Source organism: Rhinolophus sinicus, linkage group LG07 (assembly GCF_036562045.2).
Source record: "Rhinolophus sinicus isolate RSC01 linkage group LG07, ASM3656204v1, whole genome shotgun sequence".
Lineage (NCBI taxonomy): Eukaryota > Metazoa > Chordata > Mammalia > Chiroptera > Rhinolophidae > Rhinolophus > Rhinolophus sinicus.
In genome coordinates this window covers 72721525-72737665 of record NC_133757.1, presented here as the reverse complement: position 1 = coordinate 72737665, position 16141 = coordinate 72721525, and the positions used below count along the sequence as shown (strand labels likewise).

At 41.8% G+C, this 16141-nt stretch overlaps 2 long non-coding RNA genes across 3 annotated transcripts in view; one reads left to right on the top strand and one right to left on the bottom strand.

Moving 5' to 3' along the window:
* LOC141572682 (uncharacterized) overlaps window positions 1–3097 on the top strand; it is a 17505-nt gene extending 14408 nt beyond the window's left edge. Inside the window, exon 2 of the long non-coding RNA XR_012498041.1 lies at window positions 2393–3097. This is a non-coding gene — a long non-coding RNA (uncharacterized LOC141572682). The remainder of the gene's footprint in view (window positions 1–2392) is intronic.
* LOC109434715 (uncharacterized) lies at window positions 2508–16141 on the bottom strand. 2 transcript variants are annotated; one of them, XR_012498040.1, is made up of 5 exons: window positions 15961–16141; window positions 11253–11344; window positions 10297–10328; window positions 6723–6815; window positions 2508–2633 (listed from the first exon to the last, which is right to left on the bottom strand). It is a non-coding gene; the product is annotated as an uncharacterized LOC109434715 (long non-coding RNA). The 2 variants fall into 2 exon arrangements; XR_002135856.2 differs by lacking the exon at window positions 11253–11344.

The following is a 16141-nucleotide window of genomic DNA, read 5'->3' as shown; positions in this document are numbered from 1 at the left end:
AAAGACTGCTCACATTCCTGAATGTATGTTGGAGCTTTGAATCAACCTCCAGGCGTCTTATTAGCTGAAGACCAGACACCAGGCATCCTGTATATGCATGAACTTTCAGGAGTTGCCTGTAACCATTCAAAAGTAGTAAATATTGCTTTATTATGGACTGTGCCGCTATCATAGAATGGCCCCTCCTTCACCTGCTCCCACCCCCTTATCTGTAACCAATATAAATTCTTTCAAAACAACTTACACCTTTCTTCCCCAAACAATGTATAAAAAGTAGCCCTCTACTCCAGAACAGTGGACCTGCTTGTCTTTTCCACCTAGCTCTGATGCTTGTAGTTTAGACTGCACACCCCAGGACCTGGTCTTTTTTCTGGTTATGGCTCAATAAACCCTTTCTTTTAGAAAAGCTTTCAACTGTGAAAGTTTTTTTTTGGCGGGGGTGGGTGGGTGGCGTGTTTGTTTAACAGTCCTTATGCAGTATTTATTTTAAACAATTACTAAAAGCAACCAATCAGGACAATTGATTCAGGCAAGAATCATCAATGGATACTGAAACTAGTGGGTGAAAGTTTCAGGAGAAACAGGATATTTGCACAGCATCAATGTATCTGCCTATAAGACACATATTAATTACAAAAGGAAACATACTAATTTTACAGAGGAGAAACAGACAGGGCTTTAACCAAGTGATCATAGTGAAAATGACCAGTCACGGGGCAAATGGCTATCATATGCATCTCAATCTAAGGCACAAAGGACAAACCATCACCTTGGTGGTATTCCTTCCAAAGATGGGTAACCTGAATCTAATCACGAGGAAAAGTCAGACAAAACCAAACAGGGCCATTCTACAAAATGGCCTATAACCTTCAAAAATCTCAGTGTCGTGGACAAAGAAAGGTGAAAGAGGGGCAGCAGGATGGCTCAGTTGGTTAGAGCGCGAGCTCTCAACAAGGTTGCGGTTCAATTCCCGCGTGGGATGGTAGGCTATGCCCCCTGCACCTAAAGATTGAAAACGGCGACTGGACTTGAAGCTGAGCTGCGCCCTCCATAACTAGATTGAAGGACAATGACTTGGAGCTGATGGGCCCTGAAGAAACACACTGTTTCCGAATATTCCCTAATTAAAAAAAAATTTTTTAAAGGAGGAAGAGTGTTCCAGATGAAAGGAAGTTAAAAAAGCATGACAACTAAATATGTGATCCTGGATTGGACCAGGGACCAGAAAATTTAAATTGCTATAAAAGACATCATTGGGCAATTGATAAAATTTGAATAAGGTCTGTGGTTTAGATAGCAATATTGTATCAATGTTAAATATCCTGATTGTGACCATTGTACTGTGGTTATAAAAGCAATGGTTTTCAACTGGGGGCAGTTCTGTCATCCAGGGAACATTCGGCAATGTCTGAAGACATATTTGGTTGTCACTACTGGGGTGTGTGTGTCCTACTGACATCTAGTAGGTACAGGACTGGGATACTAAAATGCACAGGACAGACCCCCACAGCAAAGAACTGTCCAGCCCAAATGTCAACAGTGACAAAGTAGAGAAACCCTCTGCAAGAGAATATCCTTTTTCTCAGGAAATATAAATTGAAGTATTTAGGAATAGGAAGGAGTCATGGGACTAGTTCTCAAAAGGTTAAAAAAAAATTATCTCTCTCTCTCTCCCCCTCTCTCTTTCCATGGGCCTTCTTAATGTTCCTTAAACACATTAGGCACAGTCCTGCCTCAGGGCCTTTGCACTGGCTATTCATTCTCTCCTCCACAGGTGTTCGTCCCCCAAATATCTGCCTGACTTACCCCTTCACATCCTTTACTTCCCTGCTCAAATTCCCTCTCTCTTTTTTAGAATTTTTATTAAGAGTTTATTTGAACCAAAGTGACAACATATGCTGGGAGCAAGATTTCAAATGCTCCTCATACTCCTTTTTTTTTTTTTATTAGTTTCAGGTGCACAAAACAATGTAATAGACATTTATCATTTATATCCCTCGCACTATGTCAACCCCCCACCCATACCCCTTAATGAAACAGGTTCTGACCACTCTACTTAAAATTACAAGCATCCCCCCCGCATTCAGTAACTCCCTTCTTGGATTTACTTTTCTCACTAGTACTTACCACCACATAACACGCTGTATATTTATTTTCTTGTTTATTGTGTCTCTCTCACACAGTAATTGTTTCAGCTCCATTAGGGTAAGGACCTTTGTCGTCAGTGCTTGGAATGGGGCCTGACAAACAGCAGGTGCTCAATAAATGTTCGATACATGAATAAATGAATTGCTGTTAAATAAATGAAATGGACTGAAAAAAGGAAGAAAGTTGCTACTCATGATCTCCATATTTTCCCTTTGGCTTCTCCTCTGAATCTCTCATCTTCTAGGACAAGACCTCGAAGCCACCTGGGGTGCCCTTCTGTGCTCAGGAGTCGCGCACGCAAGCGCTCAGTCGCCAGGAACACCTTGCTTCCCCCCAGGAGCCCAGAACCGCTAGCGAGGAACGCACAAGAGCGGCTATCAGATCCTCCACGAGGGGGCGCTTCTCCTCCGGCCAAATCCCCAGGAGCAGCACTTGTCCGCGGAACACCTGTGAAGGCATTGTCTTCCCGAAAAACAATGCCATTTCTGGCTTTTTCGTATTGTTATTAAAAAAAAAAATAAAAAAATAAAAAAAAATCCTTAGAAAATCAGCATATTCACTATAGAAATTTAAGAAACTAAAGAGAGAAATAATCACTGTACTAGCCCTCCTGGTAACTCAATATTATATTTACCTACATGTTTTATTTTGGTCACCATTTGCTCATTCAAGTTTTTAATTTTAATCTTTTATTTTGGATAATTTTAAGCAAAAAAGTAGAGAAATGTTCTTAATGCCAATAAACTGTACACTCAAAAATAGTTAAAATGGTGTTATATGATGTGTATTTTTTCAAAATGAAAAAAAGTACATTGTAAAACATAAACAATTATCGGCTCAGTCTTGTTTCATCTCCTCCTGTGTTCCCACTTCCTCCCCAACTGGATTGTTTTGAAGCAAATACCAGATGTTCCATCATCTGAAATAAAAAATTTGAGTATGTATGTATTCTAGGCAATAAGGACTATCTATTTTTTAAATATCCATAATAGTATTATTATACTTTTAAAATTTAGTATCATTGAATGTCCAGTAAGTGTTCAAACTTTTAACTGTCTCATAAATGTTATAACTTGTTTTGTCACATTTTGTTTTATTATTTTAGAGATGGATTGAATCAAGATCCCAAAATGTCCACACATTGCATTGGGTTGAAATGTGTTTTTTTTGTGTGTTTTTTTAAATGTTTTTAAAATCTCTTTTGATCTAAAAATTCTCTCATCATTTTTTTTTTTTTTTTGAATATTGGGGAACAGTATGTTTTTCCAGGATGTCAAGTCTTTGGTTTTCAATCTAGATGTGGGGGGCACAACTCATCTCCAAGACAAGTTGTTTCAATCTAATGGTGGGCAAGGGCGAGGCTCACTGGCCCATGTGGGACCCGAACCGGTCACTTTGGGGTTAGGACTACCGCGCTTTTAAAAATTGAGCAAATCAGTTTCCCCCCCCTTTTTTTCAATTTATTTGTTAAAGACAGATTTGTCCTGTTGCATCTTCCACAGTTTGGATATAGCTGACTGCACCCTTGTGCTGTCATTTGTGATGTTCACGTTAGCTGTATTTTGTAAACATCAGTAGATAGATCTAGGCCAGTGCTGAAAATAAAAACATAATGTGAGCCACAAATGAGAGTCACCTGTAATTTTAAATTTTCTAGTAGACACTTTAAAAAGGTAAAAAAAAAGATGAAATTTATTTTAACCATTTAATTTTAACCTAACACATCCAAAATTTGATTGTTTCAACATGCAATCGATATCAGAAAAATTAGTCAGGTAGTTTACATTCTTTTTTTCCCCCAAGTCTTACAAATCTGGTGTGTAGTTTACATTTAGAGCACATCTCAATTTGGACTGGCCATATTTCAAGGGTTTGACAGCCACAGGTGACTCATAGCTACAATTTTGGACATTGGATCTTCTAGACATTTTTTTCTGATTCAGGTTGGATTTTTTTCAGCAATACAGCTTCATGAGTTACGATGTGCACATCCATTAAGAGATGCATGATGGGTTGTAAAGCACAGCATAGGGAATATAGCCAAGGGTATCGTAATAGCTATGATGTCAGATGGGTAGTAGACTTGGGGGGTTATCATTTTGTGAGGGGTGTAAATGTCTAATCATTATAATGTTTTATACACCTGAAACTAATAATTAAATTAAATTAAATTAAAAAATAAAAATAAGGAAGAGATGAATCGCTACCATTCTTTTGTGATATGAGCATCAACAAATAATGAATGAATGAATGAGCCCACAGAAACTCTGCCTGAGATTATTCACCCATTTGTGTGCTTCTCACCAACCTCTCTTCTCATAAACATGCTTAGAAAGAAAAATTGTAATGCCACTGGGTACACAGTTTGAATTTCTGTATTTCTCATTTAACGCACCCTATATATTTTCCCAGGTCACTAAATACTTCCTTAAAATAATTTGCAGTTTGAAAGTGTGTTGCACTCGATGGTTGTTCCTCAAAGTTGAACCATTTGGGTAGTTTCCAGAGTGTCACTCTTACAAAAAGTCATTGCTTAGAAGGGGGGGGGTGGTGTCGGTGGCGTAGCTGGTTCATTAAGACACTGCAATTTGAATCAAATAATTACTCTTGAAAATAAAACCAAAAATGGTCTGCAAGAAAAGAAATGGGAGAAACCCTTCATAATCGTGCAATAAGGAAAAACTTTGTCTGACTTAAAACCCAGAAGCCATTTTAAAAATTGATAAGTTTGTTTTCTCTCACACACACATAAAAAATTTCTGTATGGCAAAAAAAAAATTAACAGCAAAGTCAGGGACAAATGACAAACTGAAAAAAGCTTGTGATTCACGTCACAAGAACTTAATTTGCCTAAGAAAGACCTTCTAGAAACCCATAAGAAAAAGAACATACCAATTAAAAAATAAATTATACGGGAGGCTGATTAGTTCAGTTGATTAGAGCATGGTGCTCTTAACAACAAGGTTGCTGGTTCGATCCCCACATGGGCCACTGTGAGCTGCGCCCTCCACAACTAGATTGAAACAACTACTTGACTTGGAGCTGATGGGTCCTGGAAAAACACACTTAAATAAATAAAAGTTTTTTAAAAATTGTATTTTAAAGGAAATACAAATGACTATAAACATTTGAAAAAAATAATCTTGTATTAAGGCAGATGAAAATTAAATGAGATAGGATGCCATTTTTCACCTATCAGGTTGGCAAAAATTCAGCTTTAATAAGAGAATTTATTGGCAATGCTGAGGGGAAGTAAATGCTCCTATATATCATTGGTGTCAGTGTATATTGACCCAACTCCATGGAGGGCAACTTGATGACATTCATCGAAATAAGCAAATATATATCTCTTTTGACCCAGTAATTCCACTTTGGAGAATTCCATCTACAGGTATAATTGCACACGTACAACATGACAACCTGAAAGATTATTCATTACTGTCTGATTTATAGTAGCAAAAGATTAGGGACAACACTGGTCCCTAATAGGGACCTGCTTAAATAAATTATAGTACAAACACAAAACGGAATACTATACAGCTGTAAAAAAATGAGGAAGCTTCTATGGGCTATAAGAGCTCTGACATTTATGTCAAAGGACAAAAGGTGCAAAAACTATCTTCTGTGTAAAAAGAGGGAGTATATTGCTTATATCTGTATAAATAAACACAAGAAAGACAGAGAAGGAACTTTTGACAGTGATTGTGGGGGTGAGTGGGGGGAACTGGGCAGATGAGGGACAGGAGAACTGGAGAGATTGAAAACAAAATTTAAAATGAAAAAATTCTCCCCAAGGGGTGGCCAGTTAGCTCAGTTGGTTAGAGAGTGGTGCTAATAACACCGAGGTTGCTGGTTCAATCCCTGCATGGGCCACTGTGAGATGTGCCCTCAAAAAAATAAATAAATAAAATTGATATTTCCCATTTAAAAAATAAATAAATAATAAATAAGTTAAATAAAACATTCCCCCAATAGAAATGAAAGCATTATCCAATAAAAAATTTGCACATGAATGTCCATAACTTCATTTGTAATAACCAAAGACCAGAAGCAACCCAAATGTTCTTTAGCAGGTGAATGACTAAAGAAACTGTGGTTTATCCATATCAGCATTCAAAATAAATATGCTATAGATAATCCAACAGGGATGATCTCAAAATAATCGTGCTGAATGAAAGAAGCCAGAAAAAAAGAGTACATTCTATGTGAGTCCATTTGTGTAAAATTCTAGAAAATGCAACCCAATCTGCAATGACAGAAAGCAGATCATGATTAATTACATGGGGAAGGTGGGACAAGCCAGTGGGAAGAGTTCCCAGAAGGCACAAAGAAGCTCTTGGGTGGGATACATATGCCCATCACCTTGTTTGTGGCTATAGTTTCACAGGCATATACGTATGTCAAAGTTTACTAAATTATGCACTTGAAATATTTCAAAATGCTGCTAAAATCTTTTCCCCACCACTTTTACATTAGTCAGTTTTCCCCTGACCATTTTTACATTAGTCAGTTTGGGCGGCTATAACAAAATGCCACAGGCTGGGTGGCTTAAACAACAGACATTTACTTCTCACCATTTTGGAGGCTGGAAATCCAAGGTCAAGGTGCCAGCAGATTCTGTTTCTGGTGAGCGCTCTCTTCCTAGCTTGCAAACAGCCACCTTCTCTCTGTCCTCACATGGGGGGCGGGGAGAGAGAGAGAGAGGGAGAGAGAGAGAGAGGGAGAGAGAGAGCATCTTTCATGTGTCTCTTTTTATAAGGGCACCAATCCCATCCTGGGGGGCCCACCCTCACGACCTAATTACCTCCCAAAGGTCTCACCTCCAAACACCATGACAATGGAAGGTTAGGACTTCAAACATGAATTTTAGGGACACACAAACATCAGTCCATAACAATTTTTACAATGAAAATGTTTAAACATACAAAAAAACAAATCCTCAAACATGATTTTGAATAAACCTGGATAAACATTCTTGAACAGAATTTTGTGTGGACGCAGGACTAGGGAAGGAGACGTCTCCAGCTATGTCTTTTGGACTTCTTGGGTTTAGAGCAATGGAAATGCATTACCCATTCAAAATTGTAAATTACCAAAAAAAGAGACAAGATTCAAAAACAAAAAGTCAGTGTTTTGGAACTGGAAAGAACTAGGTTCAAATCTTTGCCCTCCCAAGGTGTGCAACTTTGGCCAAGTGTCTGAATGCCTCGGTGCCACAATTTTCCCCAATTCAAAACAGAAAGGAACGTTCTCCTGTCCAAGGCCGATCTGAGGATGACGTAAGAGGGACTATGCACATGCCTACAGGTATAAAGGTGAGCGCACTGAGTAAACACGCACTGTTAGAGTTATTCTTCTTTCCTTAGCGAGTTCAGGGCCATTTGCCCTGGGTGCAAAGGTTACCAAGTTCACACACACACGAGGTCCCAGGATGCGAGGACTGTGAAGTGGGGTGCAGACGGGGAGGGTATCTTGGCAGCGGCGACTCTGCTCTGTTCCTTTCTGAATCCTCCGCCCAGAATCTGAGCTATCTTTTCTGCCCTGAGAGTCTGAGGCTCCTGACCTAGGACTGACCTTTCCTGGTGATCTGAATGTGACTAGGGGCTGGCAGAAATGGTCATGATCAGCCACTGAGGGTGGTGGGGCCATTCCCTGGACAGAGGCCCAGCAGACGTTCTTGGGGTGTTTATATACATAGCCCCAGTGCCTCTCTGGGCTTATCTAGGAAGAACCAGGCACATGTCCCAGGCTATAGTGCATTTCTCAGGCTGCTCCCCCAATTTGGGTCACCCATTCCTTAGCCTCTTTGTCTGGATAATCTTGGTCTCCCTTAGCCTCAGGGGCCCCTGACCCAGGAAGTCTTACCTGATAGGATTGGTCCCTTCTCTGGGCATTTCTAGGGCCTGTGCTACGCCCCCCGCCCCCCCCACAGCACTTATCATCCAGTATTCAAATTAAGTGTTTAAAAGAATCACAATTAGGTCAAAAGCTACAAACTCTCAATTATAAAACAAATAAGCCATAGGGATGTAATGTAAAGGATAGTGACTGTATATACATATTATTACATAACAACATTGTATTGCTTGTTTGAAAGAGAATAGATCTTAAGAGTAGACTTAATTAGACTGAAAAACAACAGCTTGAACCAGAGTGTGTGTGGGGAGGCGGGCGAAAAAGGGGGGGTAGAAAAAAGAGTAGACTTATTGTGGTGACCGTTTCACAATACATATAAATATTGAATCATCATGTCGTACACTTGAAACTAATACAATGTTATATGTCAATTATACTTCAATCAAAAATAAATTTAAAACATCACAATTAATGGTGCTACTAAGGGGTGCGGGCAGATATCATGTGCCAGAAAACGCATACATGGAGAAAATATCAGACAAATGCAAAGTGAGGGACGATCTACAAATAACTGGTGTGTCCACTTCAAAAATATTGATGTCGTGAAGGACAAAGACCCTCGGAACAGTTGCAGATGAAGGGGGACTAGAGAGACAGCAATGCAATGCAATGTATAATCCTGGACGGGATGCGCAGGAAAGAGCATGGCTATAAAGGACATGATGGGCACAGCTGACGAAACTGGAATATGGACTGTACATTAGATAACTGTATTCTGTTAGGGTCGAATTTCCTGAAATGGCTAACTATACTGTGGTTATGTCAGAGAATGTCCTTGCTCTTATTCAAAGATGAAGTCACACATCATGTCTGCAACATACCCTCAAGTGGTTCAGAAAAAAATAATGTGTGTGTGGGTTATCTTTCTTTTTCTGTATTTTATGTAAGTGTGTGTTACACATAGGTGCACGTGTATTATGTATGTGTGTATACATCATATATTGTATGTATGTTTATAAATGTGGTTCTCTCCATATATATATGGTTATGTATATCACATGTCCCTACGTGTATATATGTAATAATGTCTCTATATATGTGTATTACACTTCTGTACATACATGTACTATGTTTCTTTGTATATTACATATGTATCTATGTATAAATGTATTATCCATGTTTCTCTCAATGTTTGATATATATATCAATATATTTGTATGTATGCTATAGATACATATACCTATATATTTCTGTATATATATCTAGATGCATGTAATATATACAAGGTCCGACAATTAAGTTCGCGAACTTGCCACTGTGCGCTTACGTTTGCAGCACTGTACAAACAGCTCAGTAAGGTTTCATAACCTTGGTATATCAGTGTCTCACAGCTGTGTTTGTATCGACATGTGGCGGTGTCTTGCTGAGTGGTATTCATTTTTGTGTGCTGTCGCAAGAATGTCTGAGCTTGAATTAGAGCAATGAACAAACATTAGCTTTCTTGTTAAACTTGGCAAGAGTGAAAGTGAAATCAGGGACATGTTAGTCCAAGTTTATGGGGATAATACCATAAAGAAAACGGCAGTGCACAAATGGATTAAACGTTTTTTCTGAGGGGAGAGAACGTGTCACTGATGAAGAGAGGTCAGGGCGGCCAGTAACAAGCAGAACTGACGAAAACATTGAAAAACTTCATTGAATTGTGTGTCAAATCATCGGCTCACTGTGAGAAGCACAGCAGACCAAGTAAACATCCATCGAGAAACAGGAAAGTCTTAACTGAAAATTTTGGCATGAGAAATATGTGCTCAAAAATGGCCTGGAAGGAGCTCAATGATGACCAAAAGCAAAGGAGAGTCAAAGTTTGCCAAGACCTTTTGGAGAGGCAGGACAATGTTTTGGGCCATGTTATCAGTGGTGATGAAACATGGGTGTGCCAATACGACCCTGAAACAAAGCGTCAAAGTGCACAATGGAAGTCAGCCAATTCTCCATGACCAAAAACATCCCATCAGTCCAAATCAAGAGTCAAAACGATGTTGCTAACCTTTTTAGATATCAGAGGGATTATTCATTATGAATTTGTACCAACTAGACAAACAGTTAACCAAGTTTGCTATTTGGAAACGCTGACAAAGCTGCATGAAAAAGTTAGACAAAAACAATTTGAACTTTTTGTCAACAATTCATGGCTCTTGCATCACTACAATGCACCAGCTCACACAGCACTGTCTGTGAGGGAGTTTTTAGCCAGTAAACAAATAACTGTATTGGAACACCCTCGCTACTCACCTGATCTGGCGCCCAAAGATTGTTTTCTTTACCTGAAAATAAAGGAAATATTGAAAGACATTTTGATGACATTCAGCACATTAAGGGTAATATGATGACAGCTCTGATGGCCATTCCAGAAAAAGAGTTCCAAACTTGCTTTGAAGGGTGGACTAGGCGCTGGCATCAGTGCATAGCTTCCCAGGGGGAGTGCTTCGAAGGTGACCATAGTGATATTCAGCAATGAGGTATGTTGTGCTTTTTCTAGGATGAGTTCACGAACTTAATTGGCAGACTTTGTATATTATCTTTAGCTATATAAACATCTCTCTCTATATATAGAGATTATGTCAGAATAATCTCTCTCATTTTCTGTCTCTCTGTGAAACACAGAGAGATAGAGAATGAGAGAATAATAAAGCTAATAGAACAAATGAACAATTGGTGAATTTCCATGAAGGATATACAGAAGATCTTTGTACTCTTCTTGTTGCATTTCTATAAGTTGAAATTATTTCAAAATTTAAAATTACCCCCCCAAAAAGGAAAGAAATCACAGCGTTACATGGTCTGCCTCTCTCGCCAGGACAAGCTTTTCCACAAAGAAAGTGTAATACTGAAAAAAGAACAAAAAAAGTGTAAGAATTTTTCAAGCCCCTACATAATGTTTGAGACATGAAAACAAAGCATAGCTTTTCACAATTTTGGAAAGAAAAAAATCTGCAATATTGAAGTTAATAAATATTTAATTAAATGTCTACAAAATGTCACTTGACACTGACTTGACTGCAATTCAACTCCACGTAGATAATTCATCCCAGGGCCCTAGTCTCCACAGTGAACTGTGAGGTCTTGAGGACAGGACTGTGTCTACCTCCTCAGGGCTGTACCTCCTGTGTGTGGCACAGGGCTGAGCACACAGTAGGTGCTTAAGCAAAATTTGCAGAATGAACGAACTGAGACTGTGCTGGTCTTACCCCCAGGGCCGGGACTTCCTTGAGGGCAATGACAGGATCCTGATTTGCATTGAGTCCCTGGTGCAATAGATTCATTCTAATGTTTGCAGGACCTGGGGTAAGAGCACAAATGGAGGTTCATGTACTGTATGCCCAAATATTTAAATTCCTACATCAAGCTAACTGACAGGCTGCTCAATAATGTCCCCGGGCTTCATGCCTACTGATATGCACACCCTTGTGTAGCTTTGGCCATTGGGAATTCAGCAACTGTGATGCAAGCAGAGGCTTAATACAATTACTTGGTCCCCAGTCCTATCATCTTGGAACAATGCCATCACCATGTAGGAAACTCTGGCCATCCTGCGGGAGAGGCCACACAGAGGAGAACTGAGGTGTCCAGCCTGACAGTTCCAGCTAGCCACCAGCCATCAAGTGTTCACCTTGGACCATCCATTTCCAGTTGAGCTCCAGGTAACTGTAGTTGCATGAGTGACCCCAGGCAAAAGGACGACCCACCTGAGTCCACTGGAGTGATTTTGAGACACTAAGTTCTGGGAATATTTGTTGCACAACAATAGAAAACTGATGCACTAACCCACCCTTGATAAATAACAAAATATGTTCTCTCCTCCGACTTTATTCAATATATCTTCAAAACAATATGGAAGGCTAGGTTCAAATTTATTACTTCTTTTTTGTTTTGCCAAGATTTTTTTAAATTAGAATTTTTTCTTATGGTAAAGGCACATAACAGAAAATTGACCATTTTAACCAATTTAAAGTATACAATTCAGTGGCATTATCCACGATGTTGTACAACCATCACCACTACCTAGTTCCAGAACATCCCAGCACCCAAATGGAAATTCTCTACCTGTGGTCTAGAAGGGAGTCTGTCTGTGGGCTCCAATAAACACACCCTTTGTTCCCACAACTCCTGGCCTAGTGTGTGTGTAGAGCTGCAATTCACCTTGTAAAGTACAGCGCTGTAATAGAGGCCACTGTTGTCCTGGTCTGAGGCTGGCACTGGCAATAGAAAATTACTGGCCCAAAGACAATGAGCAGAGGCTTAAGGTATCTGCAACAGAGCATGGAAGGGACTGGGTCACACAGCAGTGACAGGGTGGGAGGGTTTGCCTTGGCCAAAGAAGGCAGCTCCCCCTCAGTTCTGGCCCATTGCAAACCAGCAGGACTACAGACCACCCTTAATGGACCTCTCAATTTTGCAAGGGAAGCTGAAAATCTGGACTTTCATTAGAAATCTTCCAATGTTCAAAATTTGGAGCAAACCAAACCAAGGATATCTTCAGGCAGGGTTTGGCCAGTGTGGTCCAGCATAGAAACAAGCAGGATCTGTGCCTAAAACATGGGTGAGGGATGGGGTGGGTGCAAGAGGAGAGATGGCCAAGGGGGTTTGGCTACTTTGCACACTTGAACAGGATTGTAACTCACAGGAGCAGCACTCACTGCACTCATTGTCACCCTCTGGCAGAACTCAAAACAGAACATGACTGGGCAGGTTTAAGCCCAACAGTAGTCTCAGTCTTCCTGGGGCAACTATTGCCCTCACACCTCCTCTCTCAGACCATGTGACTTCTCTATGTCTCAGTTTCCTCATCTTTAAAACGGAGCTGGAAACAGTACTGTGCCAACATTGTAGGGTATGTACATAAAATACTGAAAATAGTGCAAGGCACAGAGTGGGCACTACTGAAATGTTGGCTATTGTATTAGCTATCTATTGTGTTAGCTGTGTAACAGGTGGCTTAGAACAACAATACACATTCATTATTTCATAGTTTCAATGGATCAGGAGTTTGGGAGTGGATTCGCTGAGTATTTCTGACTTGGGGTCTCATGAGGTTAATGACAGATGTCAGTTGAGGCTGCGTCATCTGAAAGCTTGACTAGGACTGGAAGATGTGCTTTCCAGAGAGCTCCCTTGTATGGTTGACAAGCTGATGCTGGTTGTTGGGTGGGGCCTTTAATTCCTCACCATGTGGATCTCTCCAAAGGGCTGCTTGAGGGTTCTCACAGCATGGTGGCTGGCTTCTTCTAGACCACATGATCCAATCAAGCATGAGGCAGAAGCCACATGTTTTTTATGACCTAGCCTCAGAAGTCACACACACCATCATTTTAACAATATGCTCTTGGTTATATGACGTGGGGGAAACTACACAAGGGCATGAATATCAGGAGGCAAGGTTTACTGCGCTATTTTGAATAAAGGTAGCACACCACGGCTTCTTAACACAGCTGTGCGTCAGCCACCAAGATTTCAAATCCTATTAATAGCTTTTTCCAGATAACTGTGAGAACTTGGACAAGTACATAACCTCTCTTTCATTGTGTCCTCATCTACAAAATACAATAACTACCTCATTTGGAGTTATTAGGTTTAAGTGAATACAGAACCACTTCAGAACAATACCTGGCATGTGTTAATTGCACAGTAGGTGTTTGCTGCTACCTTTATTATAAGCAATCTCTCCACTGACAGATCAACTCTTCCTGTTCCACTGGCCAGAAGCCCCAAGGACTGGAGATTAGTAAAGAGGGCTAAGGGGTCCCCAGTGACCAACGTCCTAGAGATATGGATGGAAAGACACTGTTCATGAGACCTGTCCTGCCCCAGACTGAAAACTCCTAAAGGCAGGGACTTCATTCAGCGGCCCACAGACAAGCAAAAAAGAGAAGTCAATTTCACTGCTTCCCTTTCTGATGAGAGATTCCAGCCCACATATTCCACACTTTTCTATGCCATTTACCTTGACCAGACTAGCCTACATGGGGGGGAGGAGGAGAGGTCACACACCATTATGGGCCCAGCACAGTAATTGTCACACAGTGGATGCTCAAGAAACAATTGAGGGCGGACAGGTGGCTCAATAGGTTAGAGCGTGTCCTCTCAACCACAGAGTTGCTGGTTCAACTCCCACAAGGGATTGTGGGCTCCGGCCCACCTTCCCCCAACTAACAATGGCAACTGGACCTGGAGCTGAGCTGCGCCCTCCACAACTAAGATTGAAAGGACAACAACTTGATTTGGAAAAGTCCCAGAAGTATACACTGTTCCCCAATATAATAAAGTCCTGTCCCCCAATAAAAAAAATAAAATTGATCAGGGTGACTGTCATTGCTGGGGCAGAGGGCACATTCCACAGCGCAGTATTCCACAGCGCAGTTTTTAGGATTGCAATCCAGAGTCAGGCCCCTGGAGAAATTCTTTTGTAGCTTGTTCACAACACAAGCAGCTAAGAGCTTTTGGCATGTTTTGTGCCCTCTTAAACACAGCACAGAAAAACCCCCTGAAAAGTGGATCATGAGAAGACCGTCAGGCTGGGAAAATAATTGATGATTTATCTTCGTGCAGGAAGCAGGGGAGGAGATAACACACTCTGGGATAGTGATGTCCCCCACTCAGACAGAGGCCAGGGGCTGCAGGGTGGACAGGCCAGCTGCCAGAGCAGATGGTGACTGTTGAAGTCTACTCCTTATGTAAGTTTTCCTCCCTGCTCTTCTCATCTGCCTGGCACGGCTGCTGGGATTTGAAATCTTGGCATCTGGCCCGGCCAAATGTATAAGTGGTGACCTGCACGTCGTATGCCCAGTGGCCCACAGTTTCAGATTCCAGAGGCTGAGCTGGCTCCAAGCCCTGCTGAGTCAATTCTGTCCTTGCCAGAGCTTGGAGCCAACCTGCTTCGGGTTCTTCCTGGCAGGCAGGTTTTTCTGTGTCACTCTCTTTCCCGACAGAGTATATGGGAGTTGGTGGTAGGGTTTCCAGGTGGGAAATCCCGCCCGTTCTTAGGAATTTTTTTCACTTTCCCGTTTCCGAATCCCAAGATACAAACTGTTTTCTGTTCTCCACGATGAATCCTTTCCACAAAGTGACACCGATACTACCAAACACCTGGGTTCAAGGAGTCGATTTTCCCGATTTCCCGATCAACTTTTCTCGGGATTCGGGAAAGAAAAAAAATTCCTGAGAAGGGCCGGGAATTCCCACCTGGAAACCCTAGTTGGTGGAGATGGAGGAGAACTTTAATGAAAGGTAGTTGAATGAATGCTTACCCTTGTGGAATGGACATGGTCCAGCCACACAGCCGTACTCAGTTCTTCCTTTGTCCCAACCTTGTCCCTACCCTAGGCTCAGAGTGCTGGGGTCTCTCCATCAGCCTGGGAACTCCATAGAGGACAGCGGAGGACTGCCCAATGAATGAATAAATGAATGAATGAGGGGGTTGGTTTTCCTTCCATGTATCTACTCCTTCTCTTCAGAGGTTCCTGCTTTGATACAGGCAAGACTCAGACACTGCAGACCACGGGGGTAGAGAGTAGGCAGGGGGGAGTGAGGCCCTGAGCTGGAGACAGAACAGGATACTAGGGCACTCAATTGTGGGGGTGGGGGATAAGGGATGTTAAATAAACCACAAATATATCTGCAATGACGAATCTTTGAGCGGGAAGGAGCGTGGGAGCCCGGAGACGTCTCCCCGGGGGTCCAAGCAGGTTTTGGGATGCTTTCCTGGAAGATTCCCGTAGCAGGTGGGGATGTTTGAGGCGTCGCGGCCCCCTACCCCAACTCGGTCCTGCGTGACTCAGCGCGCCAGGGTCCTTTCTCTTACGTCTCTCTCCAGTCCTCTCCCCAGCTTTTGACTTGCGGAAGGGGTCAGGAATGCCTCCCGCGCCCAACCCCCACAGACGCCAGCGCCCTTTCCCTTACTGAACACGACGGGGCAGGGTGGAAGGCTCAATTCCGGTGCTGGGAAGGGGACCGCGGGGAGAAGGGCAGTCACGTCTCCCATGGTCGGTAGAGAAAGCACGTCAGGGCCTGGTTAGGAGGAGCCAAGAGTTTTGCACCCAAAAGGCGCCCCGCACCCCATATACTAACCACACCGCCCGGA